General features: G+C 40.1%; 2 non-coding genes across 2 annotated transcripts; one reads left to right on the top strand and one right to left on the bottom strand.

Moving 5' to 3' along the window:
• The first annotated feature begins 6,273 nt into the window (after positions 1 to 6,273).
• Positions 6,274 to 6,380, top strand: LOC112714113 (small nucleolar RNA R71). Its single transcript, XR_003159068.1, has one exon. It is a non-coding gene; the product is annotated as a small nucleolar RNA R71 (small nucleolar RNA).
• An 18,754-nt stretch (positions 6,381 to 25,134) lies between these two features.
• LOC112713159 (small nucleolar RNA R71) lies at positions 25,135 to 25,242 on the bottom strand. The gene has a single exon (XR_003158134.1). It is a non-coding gene; the product is annotated as a small nucleolar RNA R71 (small nucleolar RNA).
• Positions 25,243 to 25,491: the final 249 nt, after the last annotated feature.

Genomic DNA, 25,491 nt, shown 5'->3' with positions numbered 1-25,491 from the left:
GGCCAGGGTGAGGTCACGCTAATGAGTTTTTCTGGCGGGGATGTGAAAGTTGGCATGCTTCTGACATGGTGGACATGTCTTTACAAATTCTGTAGCTTCCTTTCGTAGAGTTGGCCAATAGAATCCTGCCCAGAGTACCTTTTTGGTGAGAGCTTGTGCTCCGAGATGATTGTCACAAATGCCGCTGTGTACTTCTTCCAAGACTTCCTTTGTATTGGGGGTCGGTACGCATTTTAACAATGGTGTTGAGATCCCTCTTTTGTATAGGATGTTGTTTATAATAGTGTAGTACTGTGCCTCCCTTTTTAACCTCTTTGCCTCCTTTTCATCTGTGGGAAGCGCTTCTGTTTTGAGATAGTTAATTATGGGGGTCATCCATCCTTGATCCCGACCTGTTATGGCTAGGATTTTTTCTTCTTCCGATATTGATGGGTTCTGCAGTATTTCCTAGATGAGGCTTCTATTATTGTCCCCTGGTTTGGTGCTGGCTAGCTTTGAGAGCGCGTCAGCTCGGGCATTTTGCTCGCGGGGTATGTGGCAGATCCTATATTCCCCGAGTTGTCCGAGCTGTTCTTTGGTTTTATCCAAATATTTTTTCATGGTAGGATCTTTGGCTTGGTAGCTTCCCGTTATTTGCGAGGTAACGACTTGTGAGTCACTGTAGATGTTGAGTTTCTGAGCTCCAACTTCCCTAGCCAGCTTCAAACCAGCTAATAACGCTTCATATTCCGCCTGGTTGTTTGAGGCCGGGAATCCGAATTTCAGGGAATACTCAAGTTGGGTTCCTTGGTTGCTTTCGATTATCACACCTGCACCGCTTCCGGCTTTATTTGAGGAACCGCCCACGTATATGTTCCACTCTATGGGGATTTCTGTGGTGTCTGTGAATTCTGCAATGAAGTCGGCTAGGTATTGTGATTTGATGGCTGTCTGCGCCTCGTATTGGAGGTCGAACTCGGACAACTCGATTGCCCACTGTAGGATTCTTCCTGCTAGATCTGTTTTCTGCAGTATCTCTTTTATGGGCTGGTTGGTCCGAACTTTGATGGTGTGCGCTTGGAAGTATGGGCGAAGTCGTCGGGATGTGAGTATCAAAGCGTATGCGAACTTCTCTATTTTCTGGTAGTTCAGCTCTGACCCCTGTAGTGTTTTACTAATGAAGTAGACGGGTTGTTGTCCCCCTTCATCTTCTCTAATTAGTGCTGAGGCTATTGCCCGACTTCCTACGGCGAGGTATAGTATGAGTAGTTCTCCCTCTTGTGGTCGAGATAGGATAGGGGGCTGTCCCAGGAATTCTTTAAAGTCTCAGAAGGATTGTTCACATTCTGTTGTCCACTCGAAGTTTTTTCCTTTTCTTAAGGTAGCGTAGAAGGGGAGGGATCTTATTGCTGACCCTGCTAGGAATCTGGACAAGGCCGCCAGTCTCCCATTGAGTCATTGGACTTCTTTGATGCAGGTCAGGCTTTTCATGTTGAGTATGGCCTGTCATTTATCTGGATTTACCTCGATTCCTCTTTGTGTGAGCATGAAGCCCAGGAATTTTCCTGCCTCCACTGCGAAGGTGCATTTAGCCGGATTGAGTCGCATGTCGTGCTTCCGTATGTTGTTGAACACTTGAACCAAGTCGGTTAGTAATGTTTCTTCACTTTGTATCTTTATCAACATGTCGTCCACATAGACCTCCATGATTTTTCCGATGTGGTCTGAAAAGACTTTATTCATTAGCCTTTGATAAGTGGCTCCCGCATTCTTAAGGCCGAAAGGCATTACGATATAGCAATAATTTGCTTTTGGTGTGATAAACAAAGTTTTTTCTTGATCCGGTGGATACATTGGAATCTGGTTGTAGCCTGAGTATGCGTCCATGAATGAGAGATACTTATATCCTGATGAGGCATCGACTAGAGCATCAATGCTTGAGAGTGGATAAGGTTCTTTTGGGCAGGCTTTGTTGAAGTCGGTGTAGTTGGTGCACATTCGCCACTTCCCATTTGACTTTTTCACCAAGACGACGTTTGCTAGCCATAGTGGGTATTTAACTTCTCTTATGAACCCTGCCTCTAGTAGTGCTTGTACTTGTTCTTCTACAGCTTGAGACTGGTCTGACCCGAGTTTTCTTCGTCTTTGTTGTACCGACCGGGATCCCGGGTAGACTGCCAACTTGTGGCTCATTAGTTCGGGATTTATGCCTGGCATGTCGGTAGCTTTCCATGCGAAGAGATCAACATTATCTCGTAGAAACCGTATTAGCAATTCTTTTGCATCTCCTTTTAGGATCGTGCAAATATTAGTTGTTTTGTCTGAGGTATCTCCGATCTGGACTCTTTCTATTTCTCCTTCGGGTCGTGGGTGGAGTTCTTCTCATCTCTGATCTCCACCGAGTTCGATTGTGTGGAACTCTCCTCCTTCACCTCAGAGATTTAGACTTTCGTTATAATAGCGACGCGCCATCTTTTGATCTACTTTTATTGTAGCTATCCCTTCTGTAGTTGGGAATTTCATACATAGATGTGGAGTTGAAACTATTGCTCCGAGTTGATTTAACGTTGTCCGACCTATTAAGGCATTGTAGGCGAAGCTTACGTCGACCATGATATAGTCTATCTTAAGGGTGTGTGTGGTTCAAGTATTACTTTGTTACAAAGATTCCATTCCCATGGGAATTAAAGATACCCAAGGGGAAGGTGGGAATTGAAATGATGGTATTTTGATCCCCGGGAATCAAACTTGCTTAAGAATAGCTTTTCAAACTTTGAACCAAACATGGGAATATAATATTCCCATCTTAAAATTCCTAGGAATTATTTATAATTCCTCCAACCACACACACCCTAAGTGTTCTGGATTGGTTCCCCTTTCCGAAGGTTGTATGTAACGATACGTATCCCAATGGCTATACTGGGGTATCCCCAAGTCCGAACAGGCTGTTCGGGTATGTTCTTAACTCTTTTTCTTCTAAGCCGAGCTTGTCGAAGGTAGTTTTGAATAAGATGTCGGCGGAGCTTCCTTGGTCAATTAATGTACGGTGGAGGTTGGCGTTTGCCAATATGATTGTGATGACCATGGGGTCGTCGTGTCCTGAGATGATTCCGGATGCATCTTCTTTGGTAAACGTGATTGCTGGGATGTCTGGCACCTCTTTCTTGCCTTCGACATGGTATACTTCTTTGAGGTGTCACTTGCGGGATGATTTGGAGATTTCTCTTCCAGCAAATCCGTCGTGTATCACGTGGATATGTCTTTCCGGTGTGCGGGGTGATCATTCAGATCGTCCAACATCTTCATCCCTTCTTCTTTTTCTTGGTTCTTCGTCCCGATTGGCCAAGAACCGATCTAGTTTTCCTTCCCTAACTAATTCCTCTATTTGGGCCCTTCTTTGGGCATTCTGAGGACTTGACCGAGCTCTTTGGGAAGTGGTCGGGTTGTCCTGACCTGAAGAGGTCGGTCGCTTTGTCTGTCGAACATCCCGGGTCGGACAGCTCGACCCAGGGTATGAACAATTCTCTTTTTGGGTTCTCTTCTGTATTACTTGGGAGAGTACTAGGAGGAGTTTCAGTGACTGTTTTACTCAGCTGGCCCACTTGTGCCTCCAAATTTCTAATGGAAGACCTTGTTTCATTCATGAAACTTAGAGTGACCTTAGATAGATCAGAGACTATGTTTGCTAAGCTAGATGGACTCTGCTCAGAATTCTCTATCTGTTGCTGAGAAGATTATGGAAAAGGCTTGCTGTTGCTAAACCTGTTTCTTCCACCATTATTAAAGCCTTGTTGAGGCTTTTGTTGATCCTTCCAAGAGAAATTTGGATGATTCCTCCATGAGGGGTTATAGGTGTTTCCATAGGCTTCACCCATGTAATTCACCTCTGCTATTGCAGGGTTCTCAGGATCATAGGCTTCTTCTTCAGAAGATGCCTCTTTAGTCCTGTTGGATGCATTTTGCAATCCATTCAGACTCTGAGAAATCATATTGACTTGTTGAGTCAACATTTTGTTCTGAGCCAATATGGCATTCAGAGCATCAATTTCAAGAACTCCCTTCCTCTGAGGCGTCCCATTATTCACAGGATTCCTTTCAGAAGTGTACATAAACTAGTTATTTGTAACCATGTCAATGAGTTCCTGAGCTTCTGCAGGCATTTTCTTCAGGTGAATAGATCCACCTGCAGAATGGTCCAATGACATCTTAGACAATTCAGACAGACTATCATAGAATATATCCATGATGGTCCATTCTGAAAGCATGTCAGAAGGTGATGTGTGGAAAACGATCCAATACGAAACTCACCGGCAAGTGTACCGGGTCGCATCAAGTAATAATAACTCACATGAGTGAGGTCGATCCCACAGGGATTGAAGGATTGAGCAATTTTAGTTTAGTGGTTGATTTAGTCAAGTGAATCAAGCATTGGTTGAGTGTTTGTGATTAACAGAAGCTAAATTGCTTGAAATGTAAAGGAGAAGGGAAGAATTGCAGTAAATTAAAGAGCAAAGAAAGTAAAGAAGCTGAATCTTAAAATGCAAGTAATATAAAGTGCAGAAACTTAGATTGCAAGAAATATAAATGACTGAAACCTAAAGTGCAAGAAATGTAAATTGCTTGAATTAATAAAAGGGATTGGGAATTGGGATTGCAGAATTTAAACAAGAACAAGTGAATTACAAGGAACAGACAAGTAGAAGATGAATTGAATTAAGGTAGATCTCAAACAGAAGAGTAAGAATGCTTTGAAAATTTAAGAACAGAAAATGAGCAATGCTTAATTTGCAGCAATTTAAAAGAGGATTGAAGATCTCAGGAGTGGAAGAGACTAGAAAATAATTCTAGATCTCAAATCCTTCCTTGATCCAACAAGAACAATTGCAAAAGAAATAAAGGAAAGTAGATTGCAGAAATAGTAGAAGATGAAGCAGTAAATAGAGATTGAAATTCAATTATGCAGAAAAGTAAAACATGAGATCACAAGGTGAGATTGAAACAGAAGTTCTTCAATTCTTCACCCAAGATCCAAAGCAAGAAAATTAAAGAGTGCTCAAGCAAGAACAAGGAAGAAGCTAAGAGAGATCAATTCTCCTTCCCAATTCTCTAAGATCTAAATTCAAAAGTAAAAGCTTAAAATGAAAATGAAAGTAAAAAAGAAAATTCAAAAGTGATTCTAGAGGTCCTAATTACATCAAACTACCTACTATTTATACACTTTCTATTCTTGGATTTGGAATTTGGATGGGCTTTTGATTTGGTGAAGAAATGAATTAAGTTGGATTTTTAATTCAATTTTCAGCCCATGGAGAATTTGCTTCCAGGAGGATGCTCAGCTCCAGTGGGGAGCTGAGCATTGAGGCTTTGTGTGGGGATCCTTGCGTAGCGTGCTATGCTGGGGAGCTGAGCATTGGTGCCTTGGTGCATGTCTTGTGCGCGCCCTGTGCTCCATGCCTTGTCATGATGCGCGCTCCATTTCCCTGGCCCGTGTCACGCTTGTGTGTGGTGCACCATGAGTAGTGCTCAGCTCTCAAGTGAGCTGAGCATTGGAGCTTCCAAGGGAGGTCCTTGGTTCAAACCCTTGGTGAAGGCACGCTGCTTTCTTTTCTTTGTGAGGAAAGTAGCGCTTCTCTCTCTTCTCTTCTGTGAGGTGCTTGGTTCGAACCTTGGGGGATGCATTTGGCCAATTCTTGCCTTATTTTCCTTGTGAGTAGCGCTTTCCCACTCCCCCTTGGTTCTTGGTTCGACTCTTGGAGAAGGCATTTGGCAAATAATTTCCTTGAATTTCTTTTGATGAATGCCCGATAATGCTCCCTTGGTGAGCTGAGCATTGTTTTTCCTTTCCTTGTTTCTTGGCTTCAAATTGTGCTCAGCTCACAAGGTGAGCAGAGCATTGAGACATTGCTTCCTTGGTTTATTTTTGTGCTCCTTTGGAGAGCACTGAGCTCTTGTGGCTTCCCTCCTTCCATGTGCCACGCTTCCTCTTTTCTTTGCCACACTTTTCTTTTCCTTGAGCCACACTTTTTAAGACATGCTTTCTTGTTTTCTTCTTTTCTTCACCTACAATTAATCAAAACAACCAATCAAAGTATCACCAAATTCACAAGGTTTATAAATCATTAAAAACCAATTAATTTTAGCCCAAACCTCATGATTTAGCATCAATTAAGTGGTGGTTGTCTGATTCAAAGAAGTCATGGATTTCCATTCCAAATTACTTACTTATAATGCAAGAAAGTGCATAAAACCTAATGAAAACAAAGAAAAAGACTAGTAAAACTAGGCTAAGATGACTTGTCATCACAAGGACACTTTTTGGTCAGTAGCTTGTATCTCTCCCAAGCTTCATAGAGGGATTCACCTTCTTTCTGTCTGAAGGTTTGAACATCCACTCTAAGCTTACTCAGCTTTTGAGGAGGAAAGAACTTGGCTAAGAAAGCCGTAACTAGCTTATCCCAAGAGTTCAAGCTATTTTTAGGTTGAGAGTCCAACCATACTCTAGCTCTGTCTCTTACAGCAAAAGGGAAAAGCATAAGCCTGTAGACCTCGGGATCAACCCCATTGGTCTTAACAGTATCACAAATCTGCAAGAATTCAGTTAAGAACTAAAAAGGATCTTCTGATGGAAGTCCATGAAACTTGCAATTCTGTTGTATCAGAGAAACTAATTGAGGCTTTAGCTCAAAATTGTTTGCTCCAATGGCAAGGATTGAGATGCTTCTTCCATGTAAGTTGGAATTTGGTGCAGTAAAGTCACCAAGCTTCTTCCTTGCATTGTTGTTAGGTTCAGCCATGTCTCCTTCTTTTTCGAGATTCTCTGTAAGGTTTTCTCTGAATTGTTATGCTTTAGCTTCTCTTACCTTCTTCTTTAGAGTCCTTTCAGGTTTAGGATCTGCTTCAACAAGAATGTCCTTGTCCTTGCTCCTGCACATATGAAAGAGAAGAGAACAGAAAAGAAGAGGAATCCTTTATGTCACAGTATAGAGATTCCTTTATGTGAGTAGAAGAAGAAAAGAATAGAAGAAGGAGGAGAAAAATTCGAACACAGAGAGAGAAGAGAAGAGGGTTCGAATTATGAGTAGAAGAGAAGTGTTAGTAGATAAATAAAAAAATAGAAGGAGATGAGAGGGAGAGAATTTCAAAAATAGTTTTTGAAAAATGGTTAGTGATTTTCGAAAATCAAGAGAAAAAATAAAATTAAAATGAAAATTTGAAACAATTAGTTAAATAAAAATATTTTAGAAAAGAGGAAGGTGATTTTCGAAAATTAGAGAGAGAAAAATAGTTAGGTGGTTTTGAAAAAGATAAGAGATAGTAAAACAAACTAAAAAAATCAATTAGTTAGTTGAGAGAGATTTAAAAATCAATTTTGAAAAGATAAGAAGTTAGAAAAAGATTTTGAAAAAGATATGATTTGAAAAAGATATGGTTAAAAAGATATGATTGAAAAGATATTTTGAAAAAGATTTAAAAAAGAATTTAAGATTTGATTTTTAAAATTAAAATTGATTACTTGACTAACAAGAAACTAAAAGATATGATTCTAGAATTCAAAGATTCAACCTTTCTTAATAAGAAAGTAACAAACTTCAAATTTTTGAGACAATCACATTAATTGTTAGTAAAGTTTTCGAAAATTATGAAATAAAATTAAGAAAAAGATTTTGAAAATCAATTTTTTTTAACTTTTTGAAAATAATAAAAAATGAAAAGATTTGATTTTTGAAAAAGATTTTGAAAATATAGGATTTTTGAAATTGAAATCTTGACTTGACTAACAAGAAACAACTTATTTTGAGAATTTTTGACTAAGTCAACCCAAAGATTTCGAAATTTATGAGAGAAATAAGGAAAAGATATTTTTTATTTTTTTTTAATTTTTAATGAGGAGAGAGAAAAACAATTAAATGACTCAAAACATAAAAATTATGAATCAAAACACATGATGCATGCAAGAACACTATGGATATCAAGATGAACACCAAGAACACTTTGAAGATTAAGATGAACATCAAGACTTATTTTTGAAAATTTTTTAAGAAAAGAAAAACATGCAAGACACCAAACTTAGAAATTTTTAATGCTTAGACACTAACAAACTAAAAATGCATATGAAAAACAAGAAAAGACACAAAACAATAAAATGTAAAGATCAAACAAGAAGACTTGTCAAGAACAATTTGAAGATCATGAAGAATGCAACGCATGAAATTTTCAAAAAATGCACAAATTTTTAAAACATACAATTGACACCAAACTTAAAAATTGACACGAGACTCAAACAAGAAACACAAAATATTTTTTATTTTTTTGATTTTATAAATTTTTTTCCAAAAATTATTTTTAGAAAAACAAAAAAGAAGAAAAATTTTGAAAGATTTTTGAAAACTTTTTGAAAATAAAATAAAGGTTGAAACAAAAAGAAAATTACCTAATTTGAGCAACAAGATGAACCGTCAATTGTCCAAACTCGAACAATCTCCGGCAACGGCACCAAAACCTTGGTGCACAAAATTGTGATCTCAATGGCGCCAACAACTTGGTACGCACAATTGTAATATCACTCTTTTTTCTTAACTTCGCACAACTAACCAGCAAGTGCACTGGGTCTTCCAAGTAATAAACCTTACGTGAGTAAGGGTCGATCCCACGGAGATTGTCGGCTTGAGGCAAGCTATGGTCATCTTGTAAATCTCAGTCAAGCGGATTCAAATGGTTATGGAGTTTTGATAATTAAAATATAAATAAAACGTAAAATAAAGATAGAGATACTTATGTAATTCATTGGTGGGAATTTCAGATAAGCGTATGGAGATGCGTTGTTCCTTCTAAATCTCTGCTTTCCTACTGCCTTTATCCAATCCTTCATTCTCCTTTCCATGGCAAGCTGTATGTAGGGAGTCACCGTTGTTAATTGCTACTTCCTATCCTCTCAGTGAAAAAGGTCCTCTACGGTTTTCCGCATGGCTAATCAGCTGTTGGTTCTAGATCGTGTAGGAATAGGATTTACTATCCTTTTGCGTCTGTCACCACGTCCTATAGTCATGAGTTTGAAGCTCGTCACAGTCATCCTATCCCAGATCCTACTCGGAATACCACATACAAGGTTTAGACTTTCCGGATCTCAAGAATGCTGCCAATGGATTCTAGCTTATACCACGAAGACTCTAATCTCACAGAATGGAAGGCTCTGTTTTCAGGAGAGGCAACCATGCGTCGTGGACCAGGAATCCAAGAGATACACACTCTAGCTTTTGCAGGTAGAATGGAAGTGTTTGTCAGGCACGCGTTCATAAGTGAGAATGGTGATGAGTGTCATGGATAATCACATTCATCAGGTTGAAGTGCGAATGAATATCTTAGAATAAGAATAAGCATGAATTGAATAGAAAACAGTAGTAATTGCATTAATACTCGAGGAACAGCAGAGCTCCACACCCTTAATCTATAGTGTGTAGAAACTCCACCGTTGAAAATACATAAGTGATGATAGGGTAGGCATGGCCGTGAGGCCCCCCAATGTCTAAGATTGCATAAACTGATCAAAGATAGATACCAAGATGAAAATACAATGGTAAAAATCCTATTTATACTAGACTAGTTACTAGGGGTACAGAAATGAGTAAATGATGCAGAAATCCACTTTCGGGCTCACTTGGTGTGTGCTTGGGCTGAGCATTGAAACTTTCACGTGTAGAGGTCTTCCTTGGAGTTGAACGCTAGTTTGTAACTTGTTTCTGGCATTTGACTCTGCTTTGCAACTTGTTTCTGGCGTTTAACGCAAGAATAGGGTAGAAAGCTGGCGTTAAATACCAGTTTACGTCATCTAAACTTGGGCAAAGTATAAACTATTATATATTTCTGGAAAGCCCTGGATGTCTAATTTCTAACACAACTGAGAGCGCACCATTTGGACTTCTGTAGCTCCAAAAATTTCATTTAGAGTGCAAGGAGGTCAGAATCCAACAGCATCAGCAGTCTTTTGTCAGCCTCTGAATCAGATTTTTGCTCAGGTCCCTCAATTTCAGCCAAAACATACCTGAAATCATAGAAAAACACAAAAACTCATTGTAAAGTCCAAAAATGTGAATTTTGCTTAAAAACTAATAAAAATATACTAAAAACTAACTAAATCATACTAAAAACTATATAAAATTAATGCCAAAAAGTGTATAAATTATCCGCTCATCACAAAGTGATCTCCATGAGCCTATCACGATGAGAAGCCGAGAATGAAAGATCATATAACCGACATCATGATAGAAGTCAAAATTGCAGCAGATCTCGTGAATCCTAGAACCTACAAGATGACGATGAGAAGAGACACCAGAGAGATTCCAGACAAAGGAAGAGCGAGTACATAATAATGGGAGCCACTCCATTCACCTAGAAAGTCCTGAAGGCCAAGCTATTGAAAGATTTCGACAAACTGACTGACATGAAGTACGATGGCACCAAGGACCCTCAGGAGCACCTAATGGCCTTGGAGGCCAGGATGAACCTAGAGGGAGCAACCGACGTAGTTTGATGGAGAGCTTTCTCGATAACACTAGCTAGTCCAGCAATCAAGTGGTTCAACGCCCTCCGGATCGGCTTCATATCTTGTTTCGCCGACATCTCTAGAAAATTTATGGCACAATTCACCACAAGGATTTCAAAGGTGAAGCACCTGATTAGCTTACTCGGAGTAATACAATGGCCAGACGAACTCGTAAGGAAGTACCTAAACAGGTTCAATGATGAGTATCTGATAGTTGACGGGCTAATAGACTTAATGGCCAATCAGTGTCTTACCAACGGGCTAATGAATGAGGATTTTCAAAAACGCCTCACAAACATGCCGGTCAGAACGATGCATGAAATCCAGAATGTGGCAAGGGAATACATAAACAACAAAGAAGTAAGCCAAGTCATCGTAGCCAATAAACGGCACTATGGCAACACGGCACCATGAAATAAGCCGCCGCCCAAAGAAACCCCAAAAGAGCATTTCAAATCCACCGCCCCCAACTGGTCGCTCTAAAGTGGGAAAGTTCACAAACTACACCCCTCTACCGCCCCCAATCACGAAGATCTGCAACCAAATAGCAGAGTGACGCATTCTCCCGAAGGCCAGACAATTGAAAGAACGAACATGTGATAACAAAAGCCTGTACTGTGACTATCATAGAGGATACAGACACAAGACTCAAGACTACTTCGACCTCAAAGACGCCCTTAAACAAGCCATCAGAGACAGCAAACTCCCCGAGGTCACCAAAATTATTCGAGAGCCCAGGAAAGTCAAAAGGGAAAGATTGCAAAAGATGGATGGACAAAATCTCAAAATGGTGAGACCGGCGCACCAGGAAAGCCCAAAAACCAACCCAACTATCATAGTAAATGTTATCATCGGGAAAGATGTGCTGGAAAAATCCAAATTTGCATTATAAAAGGATCTCCAGGTGCTAGCTTTAAAAGACGAAAAAAGAAACCCCTTCCTTCTAACAACTATAAAATTCTCCTCCGATGATTGCCAAAAGGGCACTTCGGCAAAAGAAGACCCTTTCATCATCTCGTCCATGGTCAAAACTGGTTTAGTAAAACAGATACTGGTGGACACCGGAGCCGATTCCAACATCCTTTTTAGGGGAGCCTTCAACAAGCTAGGATTTTGATACAAAAGCCTACAAAGTCATTGCAACAGAGTAATCGGATTCGAAGATAACTTTCCCAAGCTAGACGGTTCTATAGTACTACCAGTCACCATTGGGACCGGAAGAAAGTGAATCAACAACCTCTTCAGGTTTGTGGTCCTAAAGGACTCCATGGCTAACAACATCATTTTGGGAAGAAAGTAAATCAACAACCTCTTCATCGCCATATTCACCAAGTTCCTAATCATGAAGTTTCGACCAGACGACGGGACCATAAGAAAAATATATGGTGACCGAGAAGTCGCAGTGCAAGACGACCTAGATGACCTGGACGCACGGCAAGACGATCAACCCAGGCCAAAACTAGAAGGAGACATGGAAAATCTAGAGATAGGGCAAACTAAGGAAGAGTTCACCTTCATCAACAAGAACCTCGTGGAACCTCTGAAAGAAAATAGAGACCTTGACACCTTCACTCCTACTAACATGCTGGGGATAGACCCAGACCCGATGCCTCACCTGCTAGCCGTAAACCCCAAGGCCAAGCCGCTAGCCCAGAGAAGAAGGAAGATGTCCCTTGAATGAGCAAACAAAGTTAAAAAGCAAGTCAAGGCTTACTCGAAGCAGGCTTCATTCAGGAACCGACTTAAATGACTTGGCTAGCCAACGTCATACTGGTAGAAAAGGCGAATGGCATAATGGTGAATGTGCATCAACTACACGGACTTAAACAAAACTTGTCCAAAAGATGCCTTTTTCCTGGCAAACATCGACGGATTAGTGGATGGTGCCTCGCGACACTAGTACCTCAATTTCATGGATGCATACTTGGGATACAACTAGGTACCCATGAATGGGCCAAACAAGGAGAAAATGGCTTCGTAACCCCTAAAGGCACGTACTGTTACACAATCATACCTTTCAGGATAAAGAACACAGTTGCCACCTACAAGAGACTCATCACGAAGATCTTCAAAGACCTCTCAGAGACTGATGACTTGCATCATCTACCCTTCTTTCTTGCATAAAGAAGACCATAAAAGAGCACAAATCTCATTTGATCAGTACAATTCATGCATTATTTGATGAATATTATGGTACATTACTTTGAGATGAGTTGTGCTGAATTTCAGGTGAAAAAGGCATCAAGAATAGGAAGAAGACAAACAAGAAGTTGGGCGTGTGAAACTGGCATGCCACTTGGGGGCAAACACCACAAAAATGCACTGGTGTGGCACGTCAGGAGCTAAGCGTGGCACGACAGTACTAAATTCCAGAAGGGAGATCCAAGCATGCATGTGGGCGTGGCACGCCAGGGACTGGGCGTGGCACGCTAGTACAAAATTCCAGAAAGCAAGATGGAGGACATAAAAGGGGCGTGGCACGCCAGGTAGGGCATGGCATGCCTGACCCATCAACTACTATGGGCATGCCACTTGAAGTCGAAGGCGTCGCATGCCAACTCACAATCTCACGAAGAACCTCCACTATGGCGTGCCACTTGGTGTCGAAGGCGTTGCACGCCAGCTTCAAAAAGTAACTTTGGCGTGCCACTTGAAGACCCAGGTGTGGCACGCCAAGCTTGAAAAGTGCACAAATACATGGACATGCCACTTGAGCAACATGGCGTGGCACGCTGGTACAATGATCCAGAGAAGTGGTTGAAGGCAATTGAAGACTGGGCGTGCCACTCGAAGTTGAAGGCGTGGCACGCCAACCTCTCAACCACACTTAGGCGTGCCACTTGAGCAACCAGGCGTGGCATGCCAATGCACAAGATAATATAAGCAAGGATTGGGCGTGTGATAAACCACTATTTTATGGTTTATCTTGTGCTCAATTGAGTGGATTTTAGCAACCTTTCATACACTTATTCATACTAATTGCATGGGTTTACGTTTTCCTTCCGAATTTTGTGCTATGATTGAAAACATGCTTCTTTGGTCTTATATTCGCTAATATTAATCCTCTCTTATTATCATTTGATGCCTTGATATGTGTATTAAGTGATTTCAAGGATTACAGGGCAGGAATGGCTTAGAGGATGAAGAGGAAGCGTGCAAAAGTGGAAGGAACACAAGGAATTGAGGAGATGACCAGCGAGAAGTCACGCGGTCACATGGCTCACGCGACCGCGTGAAATGGAAGAAATCACAGTGACGTGCTCGCGTGCCTGACGCGACCGCGAGGATTGGAAGCTGTACGAATGACGCGAATACGTGGACGACGTGCACGCGTGGTACGAAAAACACTGAGTGACGCGAACGCGTGGACGACGCGGCTGCGTGACGTGCGCGATCTGCAGAATTACAAAAGTCACTGGCACAGATTTTGGGCCGTATTTCAACCCAGTTCTCGGCCCAGAAAACACATATTAGAGGCTGTGAGTGGGGCAGAATCATTCATTCAATCATTACTCACAATTTTAGGTTTTAGATATAGTTTTTAGAGAGAGAGGTTCTCTCCTCTCTCTTAGGTTCTAGGATTAGGATTCCTCTTAGAGGATTTAGGATTTCGACTCTTCATCAGGTTCAATATTCCTTTTACTTTATATTTCTCTTTTACTTTCAGATGCTTTAATGCTTGTATTACTTATGTTGCCTATTTGGCTTATGAATTTTTCCATGTTGGGATTGATTTTCTTAATTAATATAATTTGAGGTATTTTAGACTTATGATTGCTTCCATTTCTTTATATAAATAATTTAGACTTTTCCCTTTTGGCTTTGGTTGATTAATTGGTGACTCTTGAGTTATCAAACTCATCGTGATTGATAATTGTTATTCTTGCTGATTGATTTAGATTCCTATAACTCTAGTCTTTCCTCGGGAGTTGACTAGGACTTTAGGTGTTAAATTAATTTGTCCACTTAACTGGCCTTCATAGTTAGAGGTTGACTTAGTGGTAGCAAAAATATAATTCTCATCACCATTGATATGGATAACTAGGATAGGACTTCCAGTTATCATACCTTGCCAAGAGTTTTATTTGTTATTGATTTATTAATTCCTGCAATTTATTTCTCTTGTTCAAAACCTTTTCAAAACCTAAAAACACTATTTTGCATAACCAATAATAATTCATACTTCCCTAAAATTCCTTGAGAAGACAACCTGAGGTTTGAATACTTTGGTTTATAAATTTTATTGGGTTTGTTACTTGTGACAACCAAACGTTTGTACGAAAGGATTTTCTGTTAGTTTAGAATCTATACTTACAACGCGACTATTTTTATAAAATCTTTACTAGCAAAAATCCTAACGTCAAAATGGCGCCGTTGCCGGGGAATTGCAAACGTGTGCCTTATTATTGGTTATTGTAAATATTTTTCTTTTATTTGTTTATTTGTTTTTGTTTTCCCTTCTTAATTCTGATAATTACTACGAGTTCTCACCCCTCTCGCTTTGATTTTAGTTCTAATTTTGTTGAAAGAAATAGATGCTATCACAGGACTATGCATCACTGTCAAAGCAATCAAAGATGGATGGAGCCGAGAGAATATGATCAACCCTTGAGGCAACAACACCTTCCAAGATATCATGGACAGAGACCATTCTACAATGCATACCAAACTGATAGATATGGTGGACCCCCTTGTAGTTACCAACAAGCCCCCACCCTATGCGCAGAGACCATCCTCTCAACATAGCTTCGAACCACCACACTCACAAGCTTTTTTTCACCAGTCACCACCATATGATCCTTATCCGCCCCAACGCCAATCCAATGACTCCCAAGAACCACCACTCTCCTATGCACCATGTCCATATCCATCAAGCCAAGAATCACAGGTTCGCTTTGAAGAATCAGTAAACCAATTTCATGCAACGCTTCATCAACTGGAGCAAGCAATAAATCAATTATCTTCCAGACATTCGAACATTCAACAGACCCCCATTGCTTCATATGGAGAATCTAATGAAGAACGTAGCACGAAGAAGACACTAGAAACTGCAGTGGACAGCATAGAGCATAACTTCATACTAGAAGAAGTAGAGGAAGCTGTCATTATAGAAAAAGAAGAGTTGGTTGATGATTTAGGAGATGCCGAACCTTCGCCAGAATCCAGAGTTGTGGAGAATTCTGTCGAAGACGTTACAATTGATGCTAAGGAGGATAGTGCACAACCCCCAAAGCAGGTATCCTATGAAGAATTGGACAGAACAACCCAAGATGCATGTTTCCTTGATGATGATGATCACAAGTCGAGTCCTCTTAGTAATGAATTTGCATCCGCAAGTGAATTCTTCGAGACAGAAGAATCTTCCCTAAGTGAATACGAAGATGATGCAGAGGTAGATTTTTCTCAACCTCCAAATTATTACTCAAGTGATGAGGAAGATATTGAAGATTTTGATCAAGACATGGTAGAAGTTGAAGAAATTTGCAAAGAAGTGGAGGAATTCACTGAAGACCACAATGGAGTAGAGCTTGCAGAACCACTGGAAACACCTATCCTAAGACCATTACCACCCAACACAAACTTCAAATGGATAAAATCCTTGACCTTTCTCTTCAATTTTCCACTTGAATATGGTTTACTTGAAACAGATGGCCAGCTTAGAGCTCTTTGCGTCTTTAAGAGTAAAAGGGAAATGACTCGCACTCAGAGTTGGTGTACAAGATTCAATGAGGTTTCACACTTCAATTTGAGGTGCAAGGATTGGTGTCAAGCTCAATTGAAAGGATCTCGGAAGCTGTTTGGTCACTGCAGTGAGAATTCAAGTTACTTATCACCCGGCTGGAAAAATGTGGATCAAGACAAAGATGAGTGTAAAAGTAAAGTTTGGGATCCTGGAATCTATTCTGACATTCAACACCCCGGGAGCGTTGAAGCCTGTTTGAACTCACCTAAGGGCTTTACGTACCTTGTTTGGGACCCCGGAGGATGCTGGCATTCCAAACACTGGTGGAGATTTCTGGACGAATTCAAGCACAAGCCACCATAATAGGAAGCTCATCAAATGTCCAACTTAAGGACTTTAACTAAAAGTGCTAGGTGGGAGACAACCCACCATGGTATGATCATTCCTTCTCCATTTTACTCTATTTTTGAATTTTATTTTGAACCTGGAATTTTTGCATGACATTCATTGCCTTTTGCATTAAAAAAAACAAGAGAGCACGCGACGCGACAGCGTCGATGATGCGTCCGCGTCATATGTATGTTGGGAAGAAAATAAAAGTGAACAGAGAGTCACGCGAGAACGTGGCTGGAGGTGTGCCTTTGGCACAAATTGGTCCATGTGACTGCGTCCATGACGCGTCCGCGTCATGTGGGAAAAATGCCTTCCACGCGTGCCTCAAAATCGACGTAAAAAGGGTGTACGGCCGAAAGTTGAGCTAGAATTGGGCTGGACTCATGCTAGAAGCACAAGCCATGCCACGCGTATGCGTGCCCCACCTGTCCGCGCCGTTTTCAAATTTAGGCCATCCACGCGATCGCGTCACCCAAGGTTTTGGCAACATAAGTTTTTCACCAGAGAGTTGCGCAGCCGCAAGGCTGCACTCACGCTGAAGGCATGAATCACTTCACGCAAACGTGTGCCCCACGCGTTTGCGTCACTTCATTGAAGCGCTATCCACGCGACCGCGTGCCCCACGCACTCGCGTCACCTACGCCGCACAGCTTATCAAAATCAGCCAAATATCTTATCTTTTCTTCCCCAAATCTACATCTTTTCTTTCCCTTCTTATTTCTTTCTTCTTCATGCATTTTTATGTTGGTGTTGGAACTTTATTTAGGTCTTTCACTATTATGGCTTTTAATGCTTGATTTATGCTACTCATGTCTTTGCCAGCATGCCAATAAACATCTTGCATCTAATTGCCTCAATTTATCATGCCCTGTTTCCATTGTTGTCCTAATTTCATAGAGTCGCGACCATGTGTTAACGACATTCTTCTTTACTTTGGCATGATTATCACTCATACTGCCCTCCTCTCTGCTCTATCCCTTTGACTTCATGTCCCTTTCTCTTCTCCCTTTTCAGGATGGCCACCAGGAAGGATAAAGAGAAAGACTCTACTAAGAGCACCAGCTGAGGAACCACAACCCCCGCCCACCTGTATAGCTTTGCATGCACCGAGGACGGTGCACTCTTTAAGTGTGGGGAGGTCGATACCAATCTCTGTGGGTTAGTACCTTTCTGTCTCAACACCAACGTTTAAATTAGTTGTTACATTTGCATGTTTGTTTGATTTTGTGCATATATTACCATTACTTGGTTGAAGTAATATTTTCATTTTCAAGAAACTTTTTTTATAGTATTTCACTAATTTAAATTAAAAAACTTTTTGAAAAACTTATTTGAAGAAATATTATTTTGGAACATGATTTAGAGCTCGAACACACAAAACCAGTGAGATTTTGAGCCTACTTGATTGGTTGTATTTTACCAACCAATATTTTATTTTTGGTGTGTGCTTTTTTCTCTAAAATTATGATCTTTGTCTTGCTTAATTCTATATTTCCATTATTTGATGTATGCGTGCACTTATATGATTGAGGCCTTGTTTTACTAAGCTTACATACCCATATGGCCTTACCCTTTCATTATCCTTTGCAAACCAATGTTGAGCCAATTTTACCCCTTTGTTCTTTACTTTATCACATCATTAACTCTAAGCAAAAAATAATAATGTCCTTAATTTGAATCCTTGATTAGCTTAGACTAATGAAAGCACTCATAAATCAAGTGTGGAGAAAGTGGGTTTGGAAACATTTGGTTTGGGAATTGAGTATGTTAGACTTTCTGTGAAAATGCGAAAAATGTTAAGAACATGTTTATGCATTCAATACCTTAATCATATGTGTTCATACCCTGGGTCGAGTTACCCGACCTGGGATGATTGGCGATAAAAGCGACCGACCTCCTTAGGTCCGACTAGCCGACCTCTTCTCAAAGAGCCCACCTGGTGCGCGGAATTGTGATCATCAATGGCGCCATCAACATGGTACGCACAATTGTAATCTCAACTCTTTATTACAACTACGCACAACTAACCAGCAAGTGTACTGGGTCGTCCAAGTAATAAACCTTACGCGAGTAAGGGTCGATCCCACAGAGATTGTTGGTATGAAGCAAGCTATGGTCACCTTATAAATCTTAGTCAGGCAAACTCAAATGGTTATGAATGATGAATAAAATATAAAGATAAAGATAGAGATACTTATGTAATTTATTGGTGGGAATTTCAGATAAGCGTATGAAGATGCTTGGTCCCTTCCGTCTCTCTGCTTTCCTACTGTCTTCATCCCATCCTTTTTACTCCTTTCCATGGCAAGCTGTATGTAGGGTTTCACCGTTGTCAGTGGCTACCTCCCATCCTCTCAGTGAAAATGTTCAACGCACCCTATCATGGCACGGCTATTCAGCTGTTGGTTCTCGATCATGTCGGAATAGAATCCAGTGATTCTTTTGCATCTGTCACTAACGCCCCACAATCACGAGTTTGAAGCTCGTCACAGTCATTCAATCATTGAATCCTACTCAGAATACCACAGACAAGGTTTAGACCTTCCGGATTCTCTTGAATGCCGCCATCAATTCTAGCTTATACCACGAAGATTCCGGTTAAAGAATCCAAGAGATATCCACCCAATCTAAGGTAGAACGGAGGTGGTTGTCAGGCACACGTTCATAGGTGAGAATGATGATGAGTGTCACAGATCATCACATTCATCAAGTTGAAGAACAAGTGATATCTTGGAACAAGAACAAGCTGAATTGAATAGAAGAACAATAGTAATTGCATTAATACTCGAGGTACAGCAGAGCTCCACACCTTAATCTATGGTGTGTAGAAACTCCACCGTTGAAAATACATAAGAACAAGGTCTAGGCATGGCCGAGAGGCCAGCCTCCAAACGTGATCAAAAGATCTAAAATAATCCAAAGATTCAAAGATCTAAAGATGAAAATACAATAGCAAAAGGTCCTATTTATAAGGGACTAGTAGCCTAAGGTTTACAAAGATGAGTAAATGACATAAAAATCCACTTCCGGGCCCACTTGGTGTGTGCTTGGGCTGAGCATTGAAGCATTTTCGTGTAGAGACTTCTCTTGGAGTTAAACGCCAGCTTTTGTGCCAGTTTGGGCGTTTAACTCCCACTTTGGTGCCAATTCCGGCGTTTAACGCTGGAAATTCTGATGGTGACTTTGAACGCCGGTTTGGGCCATCAAATCTTAGGCAAAGTATGGACTATTATATATTGCTGGAAAGCTCAGGATGTCTACTTTCCAACGCCGTTGAGAGTGCGCCAATTGGGCTTCTGTAACTCCAGAAAATTCACTTCGAGTGCAGGGAGGTCAGAATCTAACAACATCTGCAGTCCTTTTTAGTCTATGAATCAGATTTTTGCTCAAGTCCCTCAATTTCAGCCAGAAAATACCTGAAATCACAGAAAAACACACAAACTCATTGTAAAGTCCAGAAAAGTGATTTTTAGCTAAAAACTAATAAAAATATACTAAAAACTAAATAGAACATACTAAAAACATACTAAAAACAATGCCAAAAAGCGTATAAATTATCCGCTCATCACAACACTAAACTTAAATTGTTGCTTGTCCTCAAGCAACTGAAAATCAAATAAGATAAAAAGAAGAGAATATACAATGAATTCTAAAAACATCTATGAAGATCAATATTAATTAGATGAGCGGGGCTTTTAGCTTTTTGCCTCTGAACAGTTTTGGCATCTCACTCTATCCTTTGAAATTCAGAAAGATTGGCTTCTTTAGGAACTCAGAATCCAGATAGTGTCATTGATTCTCCTAGTTAAGTATGATGATTCTTGAACACAGCAACTTATTGAGTCTTGGCCGTGGCCCAAAGCACTCTGTCTTCCAGTATTACCACCGGATACATACATGCCACAGACATATAATTGGGTGAACCTTTTCAGATTGTGACTCAGCTTTGCTAGAGTCCCCAATTAGAGATGTCCAGGGTTCTTAAGTGCACTCTTTTTGCCTTGGATCACAACTTTATTTCTTTCTCTTTTTTTTTCGTTTTCTTTTCTCCCTTTTTTCGTTTTTCTCCTTCTCTTTTTTTTTTGAATTCACTGCTTTTTCTTGCTTCAAGAATCATTTTTATGATTTTTCAGATCCTCAGTAACATGTCTCCTTTTTCATCATTCTTTCAAGAGCCAACATTCATGAACAACAAATTCAAAAGATTTATGCACTGTTTAAGCATACATTCAAAAAACAGAAGTATTGCCACCACATCAAAATAATTAATCGGTTATAAAATTCAAAATTCATGCAATTCTTCTCTTTTTCAATTAAGAACATTTTTCATTCAAGAAGGGTGATGGATTCATAGGACATTCATAACTTTAAGGCATAGACACTAAGACACTAATGATCACAATACACAAACATAGATAAACATAAGCATGATTTTTCAAAAAACAGAAAATAAAGAACAAGGAAATTAAAGAACGGGTCCACCTTAGTGATGGCGGCTTGTTCTTCCTCTTGAAGATCCTATGGAGTGCTTGAGCTCCTTGATGAGCGGATAATTTATACACTTTTTGGCATTGTTTTTAGTATGTTTTTAGTATGATATAGTTAGTTTTTAGTATATTTTTATTAGTTTTTAGTTAAAATTCACTTTTCTGGACTTTACTATGGGTTTGTGTGTTTTTCTGTGATTTCAGGTATTTTCTGGCTGAAATTGAGGGACCTGAGCAAAAATCTGATTCAGAGACTAAAAAGGACTGCAGATGCTGTTGGATTCTGACCTCCCTGCACTCGAAGTGGATTTTCTGGAGCTACAAAAGCCCAATTGGCGCGCTCTCAACGGCGTTGAAAAGTATACATCCTGGGCTTTCCAGCAATATATGATAGTCCATACTTTGCCCAAGATTTGATGGCCCAAACCGGCGTTCAAAGTCACCCTCAGGAATTCCAGCTTTAAACGCCGGAACTGGCACCAAAATGGGAGTTAAACGCCCAAACTGGCACAAAAGCTGGCGTTTAACTCCAAGAAGAGTCTCTACACGAAATGCTTCATTGCTCAGCCCAAGCACACACCAAGTGGGCCCGGAAGTGGATTTTTATGTCATTTACTCATTTCTGTAAACCTTAGGCTACTAGTTCTCTATAAGTAGGACCTTTTACTATTGTATTAGAAGACTTTGGTAGCTATCTTCATTTTTATGCTATCTTAGATCATTGGGAGGCTGGCCATTCGGCCATGCCTAGACCTTGTTCTTATGTATTTTCAACGGTGGAGCTTCTACACACCATAGATTAAGGTGTGGAGCTCTGCTGTACCTCGAGTATTAATGCAATTACTATTGTTCTTCCATTCAATTCCGCTTGTTCTTGTTCTAAGATATCACTTGTTCTTCAACTTGATGAATGTGATGATCCGTGACACTCATCATCATTCTCACCCATGAACAAGGTGACTGACAACCACTTCTGTTCTACAAGCAACCAAGGCTCTAGTGAATATCTCTTGGATTCTTTAACCGGAATCTTCGTGGTATAGGCAAGAACTGATGGCGGCATTCAAGAGAATCCGGAAGGTCTAACCTTGTCTGTGGTATTTTGAGTAGGATTCAATGACTGAATGACTGTGACGTGCTTCAAACTCCTAGCAGGCGGGGCGTTAGTGACAGACGCAAAAGAATCGATGGATTCTATTCCGGCCTGACCGAGAACCGACAGCTGAATTTCGCGTGCTGTGACAGAGCATATGCAATCGTTTTCACTGAGAGGATGGGAGGTAGCCATTGACAACGGTGAAACCCTACACAAGGTTACCATGGAAAGGAGTAAGAAGGATTGGATGAAGACAGTAGGAAAGCAGAGAGACGGAAGGGAAGGCATCTTCATGCGCTTATCTGAAGTTCCTACCAATGAATTACATAAGTATCTCTATCTTTACCTTTGTGTTGTTTTCGTTCATCACCATATCCATTTGAGTTTGCCTGACTAAGATTTACAAGATGACCATAGCTTGCTTCATACTAACAATCTCCGTGGGATCGACCCTTACTCGCGTAAGGTTTATTACTTGGACGACCCAGTGCACTTGCTGGTTAGTTGTGCGAAGTTGTGTAATGCCATGGTATTGAGCCACCAAGTTTTTGGGGCTCATGACCGAGGATTATGAGAGTTGTGAAAAAGTATTGTTCACAATTTCGCGCACCAAGTTTTTGGCGCCGTTGCCGGGGATTGTTCAAGTTTTGAGCAAGCTTTTGGTAACATCAGTGCCAAGATCCGGCAACAACACCAAGTTTTTGGCGCCGTTGCCGGGGATTGTTCAAGTTTTGAGCAAGCTTTTGGTAACATCAGTGCCAAGATCCGGCAACAACACCAAGTTTTTGGCGTTATTGCCAGGGATTGTTCAAGTTTGGACAACTGACGGTTCATCTTGTTGCTTAGATTAGGTATTTATTTTTTCGAAATTCTTGAAGATGAATTCTAGAGTTTCATGATGATTTGTTGAAATCTGGCTGGCTGAGAAGCCATGTCTAATCTCATTGGACTGAGGTTTCAACTTATCACCACAAGAGCTTGTTGATTTTTATCAATCTTGCTTTTGGAGCAGTGATCTGCTAAGGCTTGGCTGGCCTTTGGCCATGTCTAGTGTTTTGGACCGAAGCTTTCTTTGAAAGCTTGGCTGGCTGTGAAGCCATGTCTAATTCCTGGACCGGAGTCTTAGACTAGCATTGCACTGATTCCTGGAATTCGCATTGAGAATTTTGATACTTTTTTCCCATTTAATTTTCGAAAAACACAAAAAAATCAAAAAAATCATAAAATCCAAAAATATTTCTTGTTTGAGTCTAGTGTCTCATCTTAAGTTTGGTGTCAATTGCATGCATTCATTCATGTATCTTGGTGATCTTCAAGATGTTCTTGATGATTTACTTGCTCTAATCTTTGAATTCTATTGACTTGAGTGTCTTGTGTGTCTCATATGCATCTTCATTTTGTTAGTGTCAGTAGTATACAAACTGCTAAGTTTGGTGTCTTGCATGCATTGTTATTTGATTCTTGTTGCATTTTGATTTTTCCTTATTATTAAAAATCCAAAAATATTTCTAATTTGTGTCTTCTCAAGTCAATAATACAGAGAATTGAAGATTCAGAACATACAGCAGAGGAATTGCACAGAAAAAGCTGGGCGTTCAAAACGCCCAGTGAAGAAGGACAGACTGGCGTTTAAACGCCAGCCAGGGTACCTGGTTGGGCGTTTAACGCCCAAAAGGGTAGCATTTTGGGCGTTAAACGCCAGAATGTGCACCATTCTGGGCGTTTAACGCCAGGATGGCTAGAAGGGAAGATTTTGTTTTCAAATCAAATTTTTTCTAAGTTTTCAAAATCTTTTCAAAATCAAATCTTTTTCAAATCAATTTTTCAATCAAATCTTTTTCAAAATCAATTTCTTTCCATTTTCAAAGATACTTACTATCAATTAATGATTTGATTCAACATTTCAAGTATGTTACCTTTTCTGTTGAGAAAGGTTTAATGTTTGAATCATATCTTTTCTTGTTAGTCAAGTTTTTAATTTTGAAATCAAATCTTTTTAAAATGTTTTTCAAATCATGTTTTCTCAATCACATCTTTTTAAAACTAATCATATCTTCTTAACAACATCTTTTTCAGAATAGTTTTCAATCAAATCTTTTTGACTTCTAATTTCAAAATCTTTTTTCAAAAATCACTTGATTTCTTTTCCATTTTCATTTTCGAAAATTAAGTAATGTTTTTCAAAAATGTTTTCAAATTTTCTACTTAATTTTCGAAAATCACCTCCCTTCTTCTCACATCCTTCTATTTATGGACTAACACTATCCCTTAATGCAAAATTCGAACTCCATTTTCTCTGATAAGTTCGAATTTTCTACTTCTGTCTTCTACTCTTCTTTTCCTCTGACACCTAAAGGAATCTCTATACTGTGACATAGAGGATTCCACATTTTCTTGTTCTCTTCTCTTTCTTATGAGCAGGAGCAAAGACAAAGGCATTCTTGTTGAGGCTGATCCTGAACCTGAAAGGACCTTGAAGAGAAAGCTCAGAGAAGCCAAAGCACAACTCTCTTTAGAGCACCTGACCGAATTCTTCAAAGAAGAAGAACTCATGGCAGCCGAAAACAACAACAATGCCAACAATGCAAGGAAGGTGCTGGGTGACTTTACTGCACCTACTCCTGATTTCTATGGGAGAAGCATCTCTATCCCTGCCATTGGAGCAAACAACTTTGAGCTTAAGCCTCAATTAGTTTCTCTAATGCAACAGAATTGCAAGTTCCATGGACTTCCATTGGAAGATCCTCATCAGTTCTTAGCTGAATTCTTGCAAATCTGTGACACTGTCAAGACTAATGGGGTAGACCCTGAGGTCTATAGACTAATGCTATTCCCTTTTGCTGTAAGAGACAGAGCTAGGACATGGTTGGATTCCCAACCTAAAGAAAGCCTGGACTCTTGGGAAAAGCTAGTCAATGCCTTCTTGGCAAAGTTCTTTCCACCTCAAAAATTGAGTAAGCTTAGAGTGGAAGTCCAAACCTTCAGACAGAAGGAAGGAGAATCCCTCTATGAAGCTTGGGAAAGATACAAACAATAGATCAGAAAGTGTCCCACTGATATGCTTTCTGAATGGAGCATCATAGGTATTTTCTATGATGGCCTCTCTGAACTGTCCAAGATGTCTTTGGATAGCTCTTCTGGAGGATCTCTTCATCTGAAGAAGACGCCTACTGAGGCTCAAGAACTGATTGAAATGGTTGCAAATAACCAATTCATGTACACTTCTGAAAGAAATCCTGTGAACAATGGGACTAGTCAGAAGAAAGGAGTTCTTGAGATTGACACTCTGAATGCCATATTGGCTCAGAACAAA

The sequence above is a fragment of the Arachis hypogaea genome, chromosome 9, assembly GCF_003086295.3.
Source record: "Arachis hypogaea cultivar Tifrunner chromosome 9, arahy.Tifrunner.gnm2.J5K5, whole genome shotgun sequence".
Classification (NCBI taxonomy): Eukaryota; Viridiplantae; Streptophyta; class Magnoliopsida; order Fabales; family Fabaceae; genus Arachis; species Arachis hypogaea.
Note: the sequence above shows the minus strand (reverse complement) of the source record. Positions and strands in the feature narration are given on the sequence as shown.